The sequence below is a fragment of the Gorilla gorilla genome, chromosome 15, assembly GCF_029281585.2.
Source record: "Gorilla gorilla gorilla isolate KB3781 chromosome 15, NHGRI_mGorGor1-v2.1_pri, whole genome shotgun sequence".
Lineage (NCBI taxonomy): Eukaryota > Metazoa > Chordata > Mammalia > Primates > Hominidae > Gorilla > Gorilla gorilla.
The window spans coordinates 11,502,795-11,523,448 of record NC_073239.2 but is presented as its reverse complement, the minus strand read 5'-3'; the positions used below and the strand labels follow the sequence as shown (position 1 = coordinate 11,523,448).

Genomic DNA, 20,654 nt, shown 5'->3' with positions numbered 1-20,654 from the left:
AGTTGCACCAGTTTACAAGATTGACTGTTTTTATTTCTAATAAATTTTGTAAGGGAAAATATTAATCCAGGCCTAGAGTTATTTTGGAATGGATATAGCAGAATGAAAAGAATACAGAGGAGTTATAAAGATATAGTTAGGTGAGTGGTTCAAATGATAGACTTTTTCAAAAAATTTTTGGATGAATGGTAATAAAAATAAAGGCAAGAGAAGGCTATTAGGACTATTATTTCAGAAGGATCAAGAGACAAGAGGTCTTGAGGGGCTTGAAGACAATAATAATTAATCAAACAGAACTGGAAGGTTTAGAGATAGCCATGTGACATATTAGAGTATAAATGATTCAGAGATATGGCCCATTCCTAGACAGCTTGAAAGTTGATGAAATAGTTATTGATAGTTCAATTGCATGTAGGCTGAGGTTGGGGTGATATGGGAGGCCTGGTGGTATTAATAGTAACTATGTCTGTAATGCCTATTATAGCTAGTATTTTGGTTACAACTAAAAGTGAAGTGGGCTGGGGAGGTGGGGGCATCTATGATTTATATCATGTGACTTTATAAAATTTATTGTGCTTTCCCATTTAAGTTCATACTAATAGGTACAAAAGGCATACTGAAGCTAGCTTGAATTCAAAGAAATGGAATTCTTTTATTAAAGAGTCTCAAATTATTAGGAGATACATAGGAGATGGCTTGATTTTCCCAGTTCCTGCTTTAGAGTGTGGTATGTCAAATCTCTCTCTCTCTCTCTAAGTAGTGGCTACTTTGAAAATATATTGGCCTACTCTGCCCCTGCAGATTCCTTCCTCTCAAAGAAATCTCAATATTATATCCCCTTCCCAATCTTGGGGGAAATACTATAAGTCTCTCTCTACTCCTGCTGCTTCCATCTCCTCTCCATGCTGAGATGACTCCTAGGACATATAATTTTGGGGAAGAAGGAATGAGATGCTAACACTGACATGGTTTTTTTCTTGCTAACTCATCTAGCTTCACAGTGAGTGACTCAACTGCAGTGTTTGTGGGGTTATTTATTATAGGCCAAGAGGGCAGAATGCCCATGTCTAATCTAATATTTGACCTGAGGATAATATCTGGGCCTCTTCAACAACCACCTGGGGTGAGGCCTGAGGTCATGCCTGGTGATACATAAACCTGCTAGTGTTTTTGTTCTTGTTTCTGATTGTTATGCCAATTGACCTAACTTCTGGATCACCTTTCATACTTTGTGGTTTTATTTTTTTTATTTTTGAGACAGAGTCTCACTCTTGCCCAGGCTGGAGTGCAGTGGCATGATGTCAGCTCATTGGAACTTCTGCCTCCCGGGTTCAAGTGATTCTCCTGCCTGAGCCTCCCGAGTAGCTGGGATTACAGGTGCCCTCCACCACACCTGGCTAATTTTTTTTTTTTTTTTGTATTTTTAGTAGAGATGGGGTTTCACCATGTTGGCCAGGCTGGTCTCGAACTCCTCACCTCAAGTGATCTGCCTGCCTCAGCCTCCCAAAGTGCTGGGGTTACAGGTGTGAGCCACCGCACTGGCCAACCTTGTGGTTTATGTTGAAGTTGTCTGCTTATGTGACACCTGCTGTCCCACAGCCCTTGATGTCCAATTTAAACAGGCACCTGCTTGACTCTCTAGTCGGCTCATCACCTGCCATATTACCAGCTCCTAGAGCATACTGTATAGTCTGTATAATTTGTTTTAGAATATTCTAAATGTCTCTTTTCAGTCATGTTTTTTTTTTTTTTTTTTTTTTTTTGCCAGTGAACAGCCCTTCCTTGCTAACAAAAACAAACAGTTAAGCGATGGCTTTGCTGCACTGAGGTAGGTTCTGACTAGGGCTCTGCTGCAGCTTAGCTCTGATGCCATCTTGTGGTCAAATGGGTATCTACACAGGGAGCCTTTTATTCTGGTTTTGGCTGTTGCCTACTACCATGCTAAGATCAAAGGCAGATTTGCTCTGTTTTTGTTTGTTTGTTTGTTTGTTTACGTTTTTCTTTTGCTGTGGATTTGTATTTGGTTTCCCTCATTGGGGGAGGGGAAAACTCAGAGTTCAATGCCCTCTACACTGACCAGTGGGTTGAAGGGAAGCTCTTTCCTTGCACCTCAGGGACAATTTCACCCACATTTCCCACAGCTATTTCCAGCTCAACATTTTCAGAATAGAACTCTTTATCATTGTTCCCGCCTCACCCCCTTCCTTCTGCCAGTGAATCTCATTCTTAAATTCTGTTATCTTCTACACTTTATCTCAGTGAAAGGCTGTTTATCCATTGCTAAGTAAGAGGCCCAAGAGCCAATCGGGACTGTTTCCCCCCTATTCCCTCATTCACCTATTCTGCCTCGCAATAGCTGCTAATTTTTTGTCCATTTCCTCCATTCCTTCACCACAGTCTGAATCATGGCCTTCAATATTTCTCATTGAAACCATTGCAGTTGTTTGTCTCTGTCATGTCTTTATGTCTTCCATCTTCTAGCCTTGCCTACATTTTCCTTCATTTTTATTCCAGCATTGATTGAAACTGAAACTTGAAATCCTTCAGTGCCTCTGCAGAGCCTACGGTGTAAACTCCAAGATCCTTGATATGAGTTACAAGATACTCTTTGAGTTGGCATTTGTCTCTTTCTGGGCCTACTCTCCATTCACTCCCCACTTCACGTGTAACACCTAGTAGCACTTAGTTCCTGGAACACAATTAACTGCTTCATGCCTATGGGCATTTGTTCATGCTTTTCCCTTTTGATTAGAAATAAACCTCTGTAGGCCTTTCTCTTGGGCTTGTTCAGGTGGTCCAGTAGAAGCATCCTGCAAAATTGCCAGAGGGTATGTGACTTTGTGGGCCTATAAGAAACAGATGGATCTGGCTGGGCACAGTGGCTCACGCCTATAATCCCAGCACTTTGGGAGACTGAGGCGGGCAGATCACCTGAGGTCAGGAGTTCAAGATCAGCCTGGGCAAAATGGTGAAACCCCATCTCTACTAAAAATACAAAATTAGCTGGGCGTGGTGGCATATGCCTGTAATCCCAGCTACTCGGGAGGCTGAGGCAGGAGAATTGCTTGAATCTGGGAGGCGCGGGATGTGGTGAGCCGAGATCATGCCATTGCACTCCAGCCTGGACAACGAGCAAATCTCCATCTCAAAAAAAAAAAAAAAAAGAAAAAAAGAAACAGATGGATCACTCAAAGGGGAAATTGCAAAGAGCAATGAAAGGATTCCTTGAAGAGAGTTTAATGAGGGAAACATTACTAAACCTTCACAAACAGGAACAATCAAGAGGTGGTAAATACTCCAGGACTAAAAACAGCTGAAAGCCATTACCTCTCCTAGGCCTAACAGTATACTGGAACCTGGAGTGATCTGTAGTTGTGTGTGAGAGGGCGTCCAACAGTTGCTGTATCTGAAAGTAGAGAACTGCAGTCACTGCCAAAAATTGCAGGGGAAGGGGAGAAAGAGAATAAAAGCTCAACCCATCTCTCCTTTTACCCTGCAATCTTATGCTGGTGGCTCTCATTGGCGGAGTCCAAATGCAAGCCAGAGGCTAAGGGAGCCTAGCTGATACAGTCCACAGAAGTCAATTTCTCAGAGCCAGGGAGAGAATGGCAGAGAAAGGACCAGGAGAGGCAAACAGAGTATAAATCTGTTAACTGGTGTTCTGTGAGACAAACTGGGGAAGAGGGTTAGGGGTGTCACCTTTTAGTATAAAGACTTTCAATTAATTACCTCTTAATTAATCAGCTGCAAAAGGTGTCCCCAAATTTTGGGCTAAGGAAAGAGGACTGAGAAATGATATATATATTTTTAGATACAGACTTTCAACCATTTCTTCTGTTTTAAGCTCAACTCTACACTTTGCCTTCAGATGTATCTGGAGCCTCCAATTCCTGAAACTTTCTGGGATTTGCAAAACAAATCAGCTTATTTATTAGCTTACTTGCTCCTAAAAGTGAGGTCTATGATATCTCTTTTCTATTAGGTCAGTTTTCACAAAAATATTTCATTAGAGACACATTTAATATCGTGGTCAGGAAACAAATATACGCTCTGCTTTAGAGGGAGACTCAACTTTTTATCTTCTAAGATTGTTTTCCATACAAACATCCTTGAAAAGATAGTCTGGAACAAAAGATGTCAGTGCCTCTTCATGAGACATACAGAAACACAAAAGACCATTGGAGAATTGTCTCTCAACATTATGGAGGAGAGACACAGTCAACTCATGGACTGGCCCTTTTTAAAAAGAAGAATAGCATTCTAAATTTCTAGTTGATGGAGATACCATATCCCTGACTTCAGAAACAGATAGTGAAGTATGCATTATTTTCTAACTCCTTTTCAGGCAATCTGTGTTTCATGAAGCAGAGTGTAAGTGCTTTTCACAGAAAAATTCCATCTGTCTTATACTAAGTATTGTTTATCCCAGATCCAGCATTGAAATATCTATTAGTCTTAATTTTTGGTCTTGATGTGAGTTTTCACCTTTTTTAGTGGCTTCAAGGGTATTTAATGCAATGTTGGGAAAAGGTACATAGAAAGAATGTGTAAAGGTTAGCAAAACCCTTTCTCTTTCTGTGTGGACAAAATTTACCTTGGATTAACTTTCTAATTATATTTCCCTAGAAACCTGTAAATGGCAGAATGTGAACTGTGTAACTAGCAATGTTGTTTATAGTAAAAATAATCCTGATTGATAAATTTACCTTGACTAGTTGTGAAGAACTACAAATTCCTGGTGTGAAGCCAAAACTTTGGGCTTTCTTAAATAACTCAATGTCTTTTGTGGGGACCAGGAAGTTATGCCCATGAATGTTGGTTCTTATCTGGAATATGGAGCATCTTATCCAAGGTGATGATTGCACATGCCCATAAAGATCTCATTCTCTTCCACTTGAGCTATTATATGGGAGTGGTCAATGAAGACAAGCCTCTGGACTTGTGGATTGCTTTGAGAACCTATATAGTGAGACCTATTCACCTATTCTAATCTTGTGATTCCAAATGTCTAGATAGACTCAGGGATGAGCAACAGGAGCAATGCTGAACATTAAAAAAAATTTTTTTTAAAAGCAGTTTTAGGTTCACAGCAAAATTGAGAGGAAAGTACAGAGATTACCCATATGCCCCCTGTCCCCACACATACATAGTCTCTCCCATTATCAGCATCCCCCACCGGGGGTGGTGATATGCTAAAGTCTGATATGCTGAATTCTGCAGGTGGTGACATGCTGAAGTCGGCTGTTAGAGTACATGGTCCAAGCTATTTGGAGGTGTCGAAGTATCCCCACATCATGGCTTCTTCTTTGTTTTTTTTTTTAAATCCCAAGTCTCTTACACTTCTGTATCCATTCCATGGGACATAGGTGGATCCTGTGCATTTTGAAAAGGACTGGCCATAGGGAAGAGGTGTGTTCCAGGGGTGTTGTTCCAAGCTTATTTATCCACAGCCGCCTGCAGTTGCTATTGCATCATTTTTTGGGTGCCATTTTGGAAGTAGTCATATGCAGGACTTTTTTGGGGGCATATGAATAGAAATGTATCTCAACATATTTCTTTTTGGACTTCCGTGTATTTTCTTTTATGAATATAAAAACATTCTAAGAATGGATCTATATGTTTTTATCAGACTTCCAAAGGTGGTCCATGGCACAAAAAAAAATATGAGAATTCTTGTTTTCAGCCTTCTTCTAATATATGTTAGTCTCAATATTCTTGAGTTTCCCATACCTATCTGGATGTTTCTAAACTCACTCAAGGTTTGAACAGAAGTACGGGGGCATAGGGAGAGAGAGAGATGAGAATCCAAGTAACTGACTTCTTGGCTTTAGCTTTTTCTTCTTTTTTTTCTTTTATAACACTTTAACCTGGAAGGGATAGACTTTCTGCTTCTATGTTAGCAATTCTTAACCCGCTTGGTTTCGTGACTCCTTTATACTCATAAAAATTTTCGAGGACCCTAAATAAATTTGATTTGTTTGGGTTATAGTTATCAATATTTGCCATATAAGAAATTAAAGCAGAAATTTTAATAATATTATAATACGTACCATATTTTATGAAATATAACTATATTTTTCAAAATATAACACCATTGATGAAAAAAGTGGCATTATTTTATATTTTTGCAATTCCCTTTAATGTCTGGCTAAGTAGAAGATAGCTTAAATAGTAACTCATATTTGCTTCTCTATTCAGTTAGTTGGAATTTCATATATAATGTAGCCCCTGGAAAACTCCACTGTCTACTCATGACAGCGTGAGCGTGAAAAAAGCACAAAATGTTTTAGTACATTATGAAAATAGTTTTGACCTCACAGATCTCCTGAAAAGGTCTTGAGGATCCTCAGGGGGTCTCTAGGCCACACTTTGAGAACTGCTATTTTGTGCCTTATATAGCAAGCCTCAGGGCCTAGCCATTTTAGTCAAAAGGAGTGCATCCTGCATGCTCTCTCTGCCCTATGGTCTAAGTCCTCTAGACTTTTTCCTGACATGTTCTTGGAAGTAAATCAATTTAGAAAATACTAAGCCTAGCTTTCAAGACTTGCTTTAAGATCCTGTTTTGACTCCCTGAAGGTGGATATGAACTTTTCTTTTCATTTGCATAACTGCTATAATACACTTAAATGTTCTCAAGGCACATGGATATCCCTGGCAGAATATGGAGTGATTTACCACAAAGAAATGCAAAAAGTGGAAAGTAGAAAAATGAAAGTTCCTGTTATTTTGTTATAGTAAAGCAATCTAGCTTGTTTTGCTTGTTTTGTTTCAAATTTGCTTTTTGGGCTCACCTGGACCTCCCACTCCTTTTTAATTTTTAAAATTAAGTTACTAATTAATATTTATTTATTTATTTTGAGATGGAGTCTTGCTCTGTTGCCCAGGCTGGAGTGCAGTGGTAGGATCTCAGCTCACTGCAAACTCTGTCTCCCGGGTTTAAGCGATTCTCCTGCCTCAGCCTCCCAAGTAGCTGGGATTAGAGGTGCGTGCCACCACGCCCAGCTAATTTTTGTATTTTCACTAGAGACAGGGTTTCACCATGTTGGCCAGGCTGGTCTCAAACTCCTGACCTCAGATGATCCACCTGCCTTGGCTTCCCAGAGTGCTGGGATTATAGGTGTGAGCCACCGTGCCGGACCCCTTTTAAAATTTTAAAATAATTTCAAGCTTATAGAAAAGTTGCAAGTACAGTACAAGACCCTTAAAAAAAAAAAACAACTATTTGAATGGGTCATTCCTTAAATACTTTACTGTATGTATATCTCCTACAAATTAGGACATTCTCCTTTTACTGCAAAATAACCATGAAAATCAGGAAATTTACATTGATGCATTAACTGCCTCCAGTCTCCAGATCCGAATCAAATTTTGCCAATTGTCTCAATAATACCATTTATAGCAAAAAATCTGGTTCAAAATCGTGTGGTGTATGTAGCTGTCATATCTCTTTTTTAGATTTTTCTTGACTTTCATGGCCTGGACACTTTTTAAAAAAAGTATGAAACACTTCACAAATTCGTGTGTCATCCTTGTTCAGGGGCCATGCTAATCTTCTCTGTATTGTTCCAGTTTTAGTATATATGCTGCCATTTGTTCTGCCAAGGTGAGCACCCTTGTCATCCTTGAAGATTTACAGGCCAGTTATTAAGTACTTATCCCTCAGTCTGGATTTGTTTCCTCATGATTAGATTCAAGCTATGCAATCTTGGCATGAATATCGCAGAAGTAATTCTGTGTTTTCTCATCGTATCCTATCAGTTGTCACATGATATTTCTATATTCCCTTACTGATGCTTACTTTGGTCACTTGATTAAGGTGGTAGCCACTAGGATTCAACAATGTAATGTTATTCTTTTCCTCTTTGTAATAAATAAGTATTTTGTGGGGAGATAGTTTGAAACTGTGTAATATCCCATTGTTCATCAAACTGGGGTCACTGCCCCCAGGCTCTTTCGTGCACATACACACACTTATACACAATATATATGCATTCATATCTATATTTATCTTTGTATCTACTTGAAATCCATAAGTTTACCTCAAAGCCTTCATTCTTATTTAGTACCACACGGTTCATTCTAGTTTTCTTCCTCTTCATATTTGTAACCCTTCTTCCCATCGGTGACAAAAATGAATTCCATCATCTTTAATATATTTGTTTATATGATCCACATCCCTGCTATTGCCTAACCATCCTGCTATTGCCGCCCCCACCCCCACCCCCTTTCTTGCACAGATGTCCTACTTGCCACACTTAGGCTCTGTCACTTACTATTCTCTCTGTCTGCGTACCACAGAGGAAAGGCCATTGGGGATATGGCAAGAATGTGGACCTCAGCAAGCCAGGCAGAGAGCCTTTACTGGGAACTGAATTGGCCAGCACCTCTATCTGGGACATTTAGCCTCTAGAATTGTGAGAAAATAGATTTCTATTGTTTAAGCCACCCAGTCTATGGTGTTTTGTTATGGCAGCCAAGCTGACTAACACAGAAGGGGAGAGAAGAAAAGAGAAGAGGAGGAAGAAAAAAGGAAAGATTAAAAAGGGGCATGAGAAAACTTTTGGGGGTGATGGATGTATTCATTATCTTGATCTCATTCAATCTATAGACCAATGTGAGGAGAACTGACATGTTAACAGTATTGTATATAATCGGTAGACATCATATATGCCCACATTTATTTAGGTCTCTTTAATTCTATTTTTTTTGGGTGGGGGGGGTGGTGGATGGAGTCTCGGTCTGTTGCCCAGGCTGGAGTGCAGTGGCACAATCTTGGCTCACTGCAACCTCCGCCCCATGGGTTCAAGCAATTCTCCTGCCTCAGCCTTTTAAATAGCTGGGACTACAGGCATGCACCAGCGTGCCTGGCTAACTTTTTTGTATTTTTAGTAGAGATGGGGTTTCACCATGTTGGTCAGGCTGGTCTCAAATTCCTGACCTCAAATGATCCACCCGACTTAGCCTCCCAAAGTGCTGGGATTACAGGTGTGAGCCACTGCGCCTGGCCCAATTCCTTTTTTTTTTTTTTAAGACAGGTTCCCACTCTGTCACCCTGACTGGAGTGCAGTGGCATTATCATGACTCACCACAGCCTTGGCCTTCTGGGCTCAAGTGATCCTCCCATCTCAGCCTCCCAAGTAGCTGGGACTACAGGTGCATGCCACCATGCTTGGCTAATTTTTGTATTTTTTGTGGAGACAGGGTTTCTCCATATTATTCAGGCTGGTCTTAAGCAATCCGCATGCCTCAGCCTCCCAAAGTGTTCGGATTACAGGTGTGAGCCACCACACCTAGCCTCTTAAATTCTTAATTAGGGCTCTAGATCAATGTATCTGTGTTCTTCACCTCCACTAATGGTAACCTGAAAACAAGGTAGACAATTTAGGCTTCTTTCGATAAAGATAATTGGAGGTCATGGCCTTATTTCCTTTGTGAAAAAGACATCAGGGTTTTGACTGGTAGTTCATTTGGTCAATAATAAATGTGAGTATATAATAGTAATTTGATGATTGCCTCCCTAGCATTCTTTCACCCTCTTTTTAGCTACACTATTCAGTTTTGTGTTTCTGGAATCCAGTCTTTTACTACCCTCAGTCCTAGAATGTTCTAGATGGTGCTTCACCTCTGGCCCTAAGGTTGGAATAGGTGCCCAGGTTTTAATCAATCAGTGTTTCATACTGCCCAGTCTCAGTGTTTGGTTAAAGATGGGCAAATAATCTGGGCCTTTCCATTCACAGTGAATATTATTTGTTACCAGAAAAGCAGGATTACTTTTTTCTCATGGACTTGAACTAGAGAGAATACGAGAAGTTTCTATAGTCATCTTACCACCACATGCGAAAAGTGAGAAAACAATCAACACAGAATAAGCAGAGCCAAAGATATGAAGAGAGCAAAACCAGGTCCTGGGTCAATCTGCATCTGAACCTAGTAATAGCCCTTGACTTCTTAGTTATGTAAACTAATGTTCCCTTCATGCTTGAGCCAGTTTGGGTTGAGTTTTGTCACTTACTGAAAAAGTCTCAAGTGTTTTTTTTGTTGTTGTTTGTTTGTTTTTCTGAGATGGAGTCTCACTGTGTTGCCCAGGCTGGAGTGCAGTGATGTGATCTCTGGTCACTGCCATCTTCGCCTCCCAGTTCAAGTGATTCTCCTGCCTCAGCCTCTGGAGTAGCTGGAACTACAGGCTCACACCACCACGCCTGGCTAATTTTTGTATTTTTAGTAGACATGGAGTTTTGCCATGTCTTGAGGTCAGGCTGGTCTCAAACTCCTGACCTCAAGTAATCTGCCCACCTTGGCCTCCCAAAGTGCTAGGATTACAGGCATGAGCCACTGCATGCAGCCTCAAGTGTTATGCCATTCAAAAAACTTATATAATATTTTCACCATTACCCAAAGTATTCAGAATAAATGAGGTGATTGATATCTCTGCTCTGTTCTGGGTCTGATCTATGAACCCTAAAGCATTATGTTTGTTGTAGGATGTCATTCTCTAAAAAGGAGGAGGAAGAAATGTAGGAGGAAGAAGAGGAAAAAAGAAATAAATGTAAATATAAATGGTCAAAGTAAAAGAATGTTCAGTCTTTCTAATGATTAAAGAAGTGAAAATAAAAACACCAGTGAGACAGCATATTTGACTACCATACTGGCAAAGATTAAACTGTGAGAATGCCTGGTACTGGTGAGGGTATAAAGTGGCAGACCCTGTTCCATGCAGTTTCTATGAATATAAATGTTTGCAACTTTTCTAGAGGGAAATTTGATAATAACTATCAAAATTTAAACGTGTATCTTATTTGATTAAACAATTCTACTTTTACAGATTTATTCTAAATAATTGCACAAATATATAATATATGTACAAGTATAAATGTGGTATTGTTTATGCTAATGAAATGAAACATTAAATGTTTATTAGTAAGTCATTGGTTAAATAAAAAATAGTACCTTATTCAAATGAGTGCTTTGGTAGGCATTAAAGCTGGTCAGAGAGATGCAGAAGCATTGCCACAGAAAGAGGCCTATGATTATTTTAAAGAAGCAAAATACATTAAAGAACAGTAGTTATACTGTAATTCCACTTATCCAAATTTATTTCTGATACATTTTAAAAGTCTGAAAGTTTACAGCCAAGAACTGCCCTTGGTGGTGAATCTAACTCAGATTAGCTTATGTAGAAAAGGAGATTTGTTGAAAGGACTGAAGTAGGTCACAGCATAAAATAAATTGCTTAAAGAACCAGAGACACGCTGGGCGTGGTGGCTCATGCCTGTAATCCCAGCACTTTGGGAGGCCGAGGCGGGCGGATCATGAGGTCAGGAGATCGAGACCATCCTGGCTAACATGGTGAAACCCCGTCTCTACTAAAAATACAAAAAAAATAGCTGGGCGTGGTGGCGGGCGCCTGTAGTCCCAGCTACTCAGGAGGCTGAGGCAGGAGAATGGCGTGAACCCTGGGAAGCAGAGCTTGCAGTAAGCCGAGATCATGCCACTGCGCTCCAGCCTGGGCAACAGAGCGAGACTCTGTCTCAAAAAAAAAAAAAAAAAAACCAAAAAAAAAGAACCAGAGACATTTTAGGGAATTCAGAGACTATTGTATCAGACCTGAACACTGTCATCTTCTTCTTTTACTCTGTCTTCCATGTCTTTCTCTCTTTCTCCATATCTTGTTTCAGTTTCATTCTCCCCTATCACATACAAGATTTCTCCATATTGTGAGGAACATGGCTACTAGCTACTTCTACACATACACTCTATGACTGTCCATAGCAAAAAAAAAAAAGATTTTTCTCTTTTAGTTTCCCAGTGTGAAAAATCTCAGGGCAGGATTTCGATTAGCCTTGTATCATATGCCCACACTTTTGACCAATCACTGTTATCAGGAGGTCAGAATTTTCTAAGGTTAGAGTACATTACCATAAGAAATATTACGTTCTCACATAGGTTTAAATACAGACCAGGTGATCACTTAGAGAAAGTAGTATCATGGGTGTAAAATACCAAAAAGGTTGTGTGAATCAAGTAACCTGGAGTCCCTTTTCAACTGTAATTCTATGATTTTTCTAAAGGGTGAATCTGTTTTTTTAGGTTCATTTTGTTCATGGACTGTCAAAAAGACAGTTTTGACTTTTTCAGGACAGAAAATCTTCTTTGCCTAAAATATACATGAAATTAAGATAAAAATGTTCTTGTTTTTGACTCTGTATTTTACTCTACCTTTTCACCTTTGTTATATGTCCAAACACCAAATAAGCAAATTGAATGCTAGGTAGCATTACTGTAGTCAAGTCTTAATTATCTAGATAGAGTTATCATATATACATATATATATTTATTTTCTTTTTTTTTTTGAGACAGAGTCTCATTTTGTCACCCAGGCTGGAGTGCAGTGGTGTGATCTCAGCTCACCGCAACCTCTGCCTCCAGGGTTCAAGCGATTCTTCTACCTCAGCCTCCAGAGTAGCCAGACTTATGGGCTTGTGCTACCACACCCAGCTAATTTTTGTATTTTTAGTAGAGATGGGGTTTGCCATGTTGGCCGGGCTGGTGTTAAACTCCTGACCTCAGGTGATCTGCCCGCATCCGCCTCCCAAAGTGCTGGGATTACAAGCTTGAGCCACCATGCCTGGCCCATTAATATATTTTTGAGAGCTATTTTTTGCTGTCCACTTGTCTTTCTGATTATAGAGACTAGATTTCACACTCTTAATTATTGCAGCAAGGAAATAGAACTCCAGTAGTTTTCAGAGCAGCAACACACCCAGCTAAAAAATTACATTTTTCAATTTTATTTGCAGGGAAATGTGACCAACTAAGTTCAATGAAAGTATTGTGTGGGACTTCTAGGAAGGTTCTTAATGGGAGCAGGTTTGATTGAGAGAGGACTTATTTGCCTTTTCTGCTATCTGGAATGTGATAGCTAGAGCTCAGCAATCTTCCTGGTTCATGAGATGGCTTTGAGAATGAAAGCCACTTACTATGGATGATGGAGAAGATAGAATGAGCCAGGGTCACTGATGCTTTTGTGGAGCCACCATTCTGTCTCTGTATCCTTGCAGGAAAGAATAAAGCCTTGTGAGTTTAAAGTTTTTTCTTTAAAAAATGTCTGTTTATGCAGTTCCCGATACAATAAGTTTTTCTGTGTGCCGTTATTTATGATCTCCTTTGAAATCAATGATTGTATTGAGAGTAAGGGTAATTTATAGGGTGAAAGAATGAAAGTATGGCACAAGAGATCCTGTCCCCTCAAAATCACTTAATTTGCTTCCAGGGAGTAATCTTAGGCATGAGGGATAGGTTAACTATAATAATGGGTACTATGTGTTCTGTATTTATTCAAGACACTTCTGAAAGCATTTTATTTGAATTGACTTATTTACTCCAGACAACTTTTTATGAAACAACTATTTATCCATTTTACAGATGAAGAAACTGAGTCATGGGGAGGTTAAGTATGGTTGAAAAAAATCACACAGCTGATACAGCCGGGAATGTAGCTCTGGGGCTCATGCTCTTAACCATTATGCTACACTTTCTATGATAGAGCTCTCATATGGAGCATTCCAAAAGTAAATAATTCCATCATGTCCCTTTCCTAGGACCCTAAGTCCATGAGATACTTTGTACCTGAAAAATTAAAGATAACTTGAGTTGTTAATGTGTCAATAAAAGTATGATACAGAATGTACAATTTCAGTGATTGTTATATGCAGAGTAAAATAATCCAAATGTGTCATGTAGCTTAAATGGCAATGACTTTAATTTTTTGGCCATCTTTTATATATAGAAAGAAAAACTTATTTTTGCATAATGTGTATACCTTAAAGTATATTTGGATTATTTTCCTATCAAATAGCTCTTTTCATTTTCCTTTGTTTGCTCTTTTAAGTGATATGAGATATTTATATTTGGTCAAAGTGATTTTTAGAAACTGCTTTATTTTTATTTTTTATTTTTATTTTTTTGAGATGGATTCTTGCTCTGTCACCCAGGCTGGAACGCAGGGGCACTCTCTCGGCTCACTGCAACCTCCGGCTCCTGGGTTCAAGTCCCGAGTAGCTGGGATTACAGGTGTGTGCCACCATGCCTGGCTAATTTTTGTATCTTTAATAGAGATGGGGTTTCACCATGATGGCCAGGCTGGTCTCGAACTCCTGACTTCAGGTGAAACACCTGCCTCGGCCTCCCAGAGTGCTGGGATTACAGGCATGAGCCACTGCACCCTGCCAAAACTGTTTATATTTTTAATTTATACTATAGTTTTTGTAGCACCCATATACATTTATCTCTGGTTAACATGATGTCACATATGTGAGTTGGATTTAGTTATCATCCTAAAATATTTAAGTGGTTTTCCAAAAACTGATATAACTACTTTGCCATAGAATACTATGACTTGCAACAAAGTATCTAGTTAAAACTTAATATTCAGCTGGGCACAGTGGCTCATGCCTGCAATCCCAGCACTTTGGGAGGCTGAGGTGGGCGGATCACCTGAGGTCAGGGGTTCGAGATCAGCCTGGCCAACATGGTAAAACCCCATCTCTACTAAAAATACAAAAATTAGCTGGGTGTGGTGGTGCATGCCTGTAATCCCAGCTACTTGGGAGGCTGAGGCAGGAGAATCGCTGGAACTTGAGCGGCAGAGGCTGCAGTGAGTCAAGATTGCACCACTGCACTCCAGCCTGGGTGACAGAGTGAGACTCCATCTCAAAACAAAAACAGAAAACAAAAAAAAAACCCCACAAAACTTAATATTCAAAGTAATGTAGACATTCAGAGAAAAGTTGTAACTTGTTGCTTGAATGAAGCAGAGTAGGTAGGATAATTCTGATAATTGACTAAAATAATATAAGGATATCAGAGTGTTCTGTTAGAGATTTAACTTGTTTCTGCTCTGGTGAGAGGTAGCAATTCAATGTGGAGACATGTGCATCATGTCTGGCTAACACCATTGAACTGGGGAATGACACTCTCCAGGGACATCTCTTAGAAGGTTCTTAGAGAAATGGGACATGGGTTGTTTTACTGGTTATTAATGGGTAAGGTACTTGAATGCTGGGCTGATAATTCTGCTTTCCCACCTCCTCTACTCCAGATTTATTTCCCACCATTCCCTGCTCTCCTTTTCTCCTGGTGATGGACCCCAATAAACTGTGTTATGTAGACTTTCTTGTACTGCATTGTACTTTCTTACACTCTTCTAGTCGAGTTCCTGTTGGTTCAGGCAGTAAGAAACACCAGCGAGGGGATGGAGGAAGTGGGGAGGTAGAGAGGAGAGATCAGGGCATTTCTTTCTTTTTCCATCCCTGCCTTGGAGCTGTGTTCTGGCTGGGGCTGCAGCTCTGCAACTACTGGCTTCCACTCCCCTAACTTCCCCATCACTCCATGATATAGTTTGGCTCTGTGTCCCCACTGAAATCTCATCTCCAATTGTAATCCCCATGTGTGGAGGGAGGGACCTGTAATCCCCATATGCTGAGGGAAGGAAGTGATTGGATTATGGGGGCAGTTTCCCCCATGCTGTTCTCGTGATAGTGAGTGAGTGAATTCTCACGAGATGTGATGGTTTTGTAAATGGTGGTTTATTCCTGTGCTCTCACTTCTGTCTCACCTGCTGCCCTGTAAGATGTGCCTCCTTCCCCTTCTGCCATGATTATAAGTTTCCTGAGGCCTCCTCAGCCATGCAGAACTTTGAGTCAATTAAACCTCTCCCTCCCTCCCTCCCTCCCTTCCTCCCTCCCTCCCTCCCTCCCTCCCTTCCTTCCTTCCTTCCTTCCTTCCTTCCTTCCTTCCTTCCTTCCTTCCTTCCTTCTTTCCTTCCTTCCTTGTTGCGGGAAGTCAGGGACCCCGGACGGAGGGACAGGCTGAAGCTACAGCAGAAGAACATAAATTGTGAAGATTTCATGGACATTTATTAGTGCCCCAAATTGATACTTTTATAATTTCCTATGCCTGTCTTTAATCTCTTAATCCTGTCATCTTCGTAAGCTGAGGATGTATGTCGCCTCAGGACCCTGTGATGATTGTGTTATCTGTACAAATTGTTTGTAAAATATGTGTGTTTGAACAACATGAAATCTGGGCATCCTAAAAGAAGAGGATAACAGTGATTTTCAGGGAACAAGAAGATAACCATAAGGCCTGACTGCCTGCAGGGCCAGGCAGAACAGAGTCATATTTCTCTTCTTGCAAAAGCGAATAGGAGAAATATTGCTGAATTCTTTTTCTCAGCAAGGAACAGCCCTGGGAAAGAATGCATTCCCAGAGAGAGGTCTCTAAAAGGCCACTCTGGGAGTGTCTGTCTTATGCAGTTGTAGATAAGGGATGAAATACGCCCTGGTCTCCTGCAGCGCCCCCAGGCTTGCTAGGATTGGGAAATTCCAGCCTGGCGAAGTTCTGGTCAGACCGGTTGTCTGCTCTTGAACCCTGTTTCCTGTTAAGATGTTTATCAGTGACAATGTGTGCCCAGCAGGACATGGACCTTCATCAGTAATTCTAGTTTTGCCCTGGCCTTGTGATCTCACTCTGACTCTGCCCTTGTGATATTTTATTGCCTTTGAAGCATGTGATCTCTGTGACCCACACCCTATCCGTACACTCCCTCCCCTTTGAAAATTGCTAATAAAAACGTGCTGGTTTTGCAGCTCAGGTGGGCATCACGGAAGCTGCCAATATGTGATGTCTCTCCTGGTGGCCCAGCTGTAAAATTTCTCTCTTATACTCTTTCTCTTTATTTCTCAGACCGGCTGACACTTAGCAAAAATAGAAAAGAACCTATGTTGAAATATTGGGGGCTGGTTCCTCCAATACTTCCTTCCTTTCTCTCTCTTTCTTTCTTTCTTTCTTTCTTTCTCTCTTTCTTTCTCTCTCTCTTTCCCTCCCCCCTTCCTCCCTCCCTCCCTCCCTTCCTTCTTTCCTTCTTTTTTTTTTTTTTTTTTTTGAGACAGAGTCTCCCTCTGTCACCCAGGCTGGAGTGCAGTGGCAGGATCTTGGCTCACAGTAACCTCTGCTTCCTAGGTTCAAATAGTTCTCCTGCCTCAGCCTCCCAAGTAGCTGGATTACAGGCGTGTGCCACCACACCCAACTAATTTTTTTTTTTTTTTGTATTTTTAGTAGAGATGGTGTTTCACCATGTTGGCTAGGCTGGTCTCGAACTCCTGGCCACAAGTGATCCACCTGCCTTGGCCTCCCAAAGTTCTGGGATTACAAATGTGAGCTGCTGTGCCCTAAACCTCCTTTCTTTATATATTACCCAGTCTCAGGCATTTCTTTGTAGAGTGTGAGAACGGACTAATGCACTCCAGCTCCAGCTTATCACTTCAGGCCGAGGGGTGGTAACAGTTCCAAAGTGCTCAGCATCCCTGTAGCATCTCTTAACCGTATTCACACATCTGTAGATAGTTTATTTATTAAGTTATCTCCAAACCTCAGCTGAGTCTCCTGTTTCCTGCTGAGACCCATACTCTGGGAATGAACTAAGGCAGGTTAGTATACTCTTTCCTAGTGGTATAAAAAGTGGATACTCTTATTAAAAAAGAGGGCTCTTAACAGATGGAAAAAAATATAGATTTTTTTTTCCTTTGGAAGTCTTTAAAAATAAGAGAAATGTCTTTTTTTTGGGAATGGTTTCTCTCTGTTTAATAGATATGGTTAGAATATTAATGACAGTCATATCTATGCGTGACCAATCAGTTGTTGAGCACAGTTCTACTCAGCCATTTCAGTGCTTTTGTGCAGGTTTTTCTTTAAAATTTAAATACAATGTATCTTTTGCTGTTTATTTTTTTAATAAAAAAATCTCTTTTTTAAATAAAAAATATTCGGCCAGGCGCGATGGCTCATGCCTGTAATCCCAGCACTTTGGGAGGCTGAGGAGGGCAGATCACGAGGTCAGGAGATCGAGACCATCCTGGCTAACATGGTGAAACCCTGTCTCTGCTAAAAATACAAAAAATTAGCCGGGCATGGTGGCAGGCACGTGTAGTCCCAGCTACTCAGGAGGCTGAGGCAGGAGAATGGCGTGAACCTGGGAGATGGAGCTTGTAGTGAGCCGAGATTGTGCCACTGTACTCCGGCCTGGGTGACGGAGCGAGACTCTGTCTCAAAAAAAAAAATAATAATAATAATTAAAGAAATAAAAAATATTCTGTCATAATATAGTTTTATTTTTTAAATAAAAACTAAAACATTCCTCTGCCTCCCCCATTTATTATTATTTTTTTACCTGAGTCATCTTAAAAAGGAGTTTTTATAGAAGTACTTTCTTGGGTTTTGTTTATGATTATCTAAACCTGAGAGTTGATAACAGAATTAGAAAAATGTAAAATTTATTCCAGCTGTACTTTGGAAATTTTTTTTTTTCCTGCAGATGTTTTTCCTCCTTTGGAAAATAGAAGCCAAGGCCATACTAATGTCCAAGGTTCAATAGTGGTTATGTTTTGGTTGAAAGCATAAATATAAAGATTAATTTTATTCTTATCAACATAATCTAGAGATGAATGTGTAATTTTTTAAACTGGTAGTTGAACCAATAGTAATTTCTCATATTTTTGTCTCTGTTTTAGGAGAGAGGCAGTGAGAGAGAAACTCTGCCTGTGATGAAACAATTTTGAATTTTTTTTTCCCTCTGCAGGAATGAGTTTATCGATAAGCAACACAAAGCTCAAAACTCTTCTAGGAGTTTGGGGTTCCTATAGTTAGCGTTACATCCATTTTGTTAGGATGACTTCCTCAGAGCCAGAACTATTTTTCTGAGGCTCTTAAAGATGGGAAAGATGGGAAACAGTGGAAAAAGCTAAGGTCTTCCATATGTCACATCCATTCAAAAGGAACACATGGCAGGAACATGAGCTTTTGTTATCTTGGAAGCAGGATTTTTTGGGTTCTCTTCTCATTCTACATTTGCCAACTTTATGATGCTAGTTCATCTCAACCAACCAAGGTTTCATTAAACTTGGTTACTGACATCCAATATCTGTGATTCTTGGTTGAGTTTTACCTTTTGGACCAACATACCCTAAATATATAGGGCATAGTAGAATATGAACCTTGAGGAACTCCATTGATGAACTTGTACTATTGTAGTCTTGTAGAATACTCAATTCCCATGATTACAGAAGTCTTTGACAGCAGTTTTTCCTGATTTAGTGTTCCATGAAGCATAAGGTAAAGGATCTTTAGATGATCTTATCAGTAGGTGATATTTCTGGATGTCAGCCAATAGTCTCTTAGAATCTAAGGTTTAAGCTGGTTTCATTTGGAGTTCTTTACATTTAAGTCTGGCTACCACTGCCCAAGACCAATATTGTCTCTATTTCCAGATGTTCACTAGTGCCCTCTACGGATGAATGAAAAACTGTTCGCTTATGACTTACACAGTATGTTAAATGTTTAATCTCACGAAATCCTAGTTCCTGCCAGCTTCCTTTTCTTTCTTCCAATAAAATGGCTTCTTCATACAAGTGTTGTAGTGGAGTTTGTATATCTCCTATGAGACCCAAGACTGAGACTTCATGGCTTAACATCATGTGGTAGGCAGGGACATACATCAACTAGATTTCTAGCTGTAACAATTTCCTATGGCTCCTGTAACAAATTACCACAAGCATCATAGTTTAAAACCACACAAATCTGTTTTATTGCAGTGCTGGAGGATAAAAATCCAAAATCAGTCTCACTGGGCTAAGGATAAGGTCAGAAAATGTGTTCTTTTCCAATTAGATAAGAGAATAAGAAACAGTTTATATTCATATGGAATGGACAATAATATTTGTTTATAGGTTTGTCCCAGGGCTGTTTTTAGTCCTCTTGTCCTCTGTCATAATACAGTTTGAAGAGATCTGGACCCTCTTGACATTTGGCATTACACTGATCTGTTACTTTGATGACATTATTTTGATTGAGTTGGATTTGCAGGAGAGGGCTAGCACAGTGGAGGCAATGGCAGGATATGCTCTAGTGTGTGAGAGACAAACCCTATGGAGATATAAGTGCTTGCTACACCTGTAAATACTTTAGGGGTTTATTGATCAGGGCTCTGCCTGTATATATCCTCTAACATAAAAGACAAATTATTGCATCTTGTATCTCCTACATTAAAAAAGAAGCACAATCCCTGATGGGCCTCTGAGTTCTGGAGGCAGCACATTTCTACACCTAGGGATACTTCTCCAGCCAACATACTGGATGACATAAAATGCTGCCAACTTTAAATCAGATCCGGAGTAGGAAATAGCAACAGATCCAGGCTGGGGTGCAAGCAGCCCTGTCACTTGGGTCATACAAGTTAGCAGAATTTATGATTATAAAAGTGTAAGTGATAAGACAAGATTCTATGTGGAGTTTGTTGCAAGTCCCAGTGGGCAAATTATAATGTTAGTGCCTTGGTTTCTGGAGCAAGGCAATGCCATTTTTGGTAGAGAATGATATACCTTTTGATGTGCTCCTGAACCCTGGTGGAGACAGGATGCCTGACCATGGAGTATCAAGTAACCATGTATATATTATATAAATTCCCATCATGAGCTGGGTCCTATCAGACTTACCAAATAGAAAGGTCAGATAGCCCAAGCAACAGTACATTGCTAGATGGAGTTGGTACATTTAGGAGCAAGTATAATCATAACCAGATGGCTCAAACAAGCTTCACGAGT

At 40.1% G+C, this 20,654-nt stretch overlaps 1 pseudogene; it reads right to left on the bottom strand.

The window, feature by feature from the left end:
* Window positions 1-7,492: 7,492 nt before the first annotated feature.
* Window positions 7,493-7,590, bottom strand: LOC115930752 (uncharacterized; annotated as a pseudogene).
* Window positions 7,591-20,654: the final 13,064 nt, after the last annotated feature.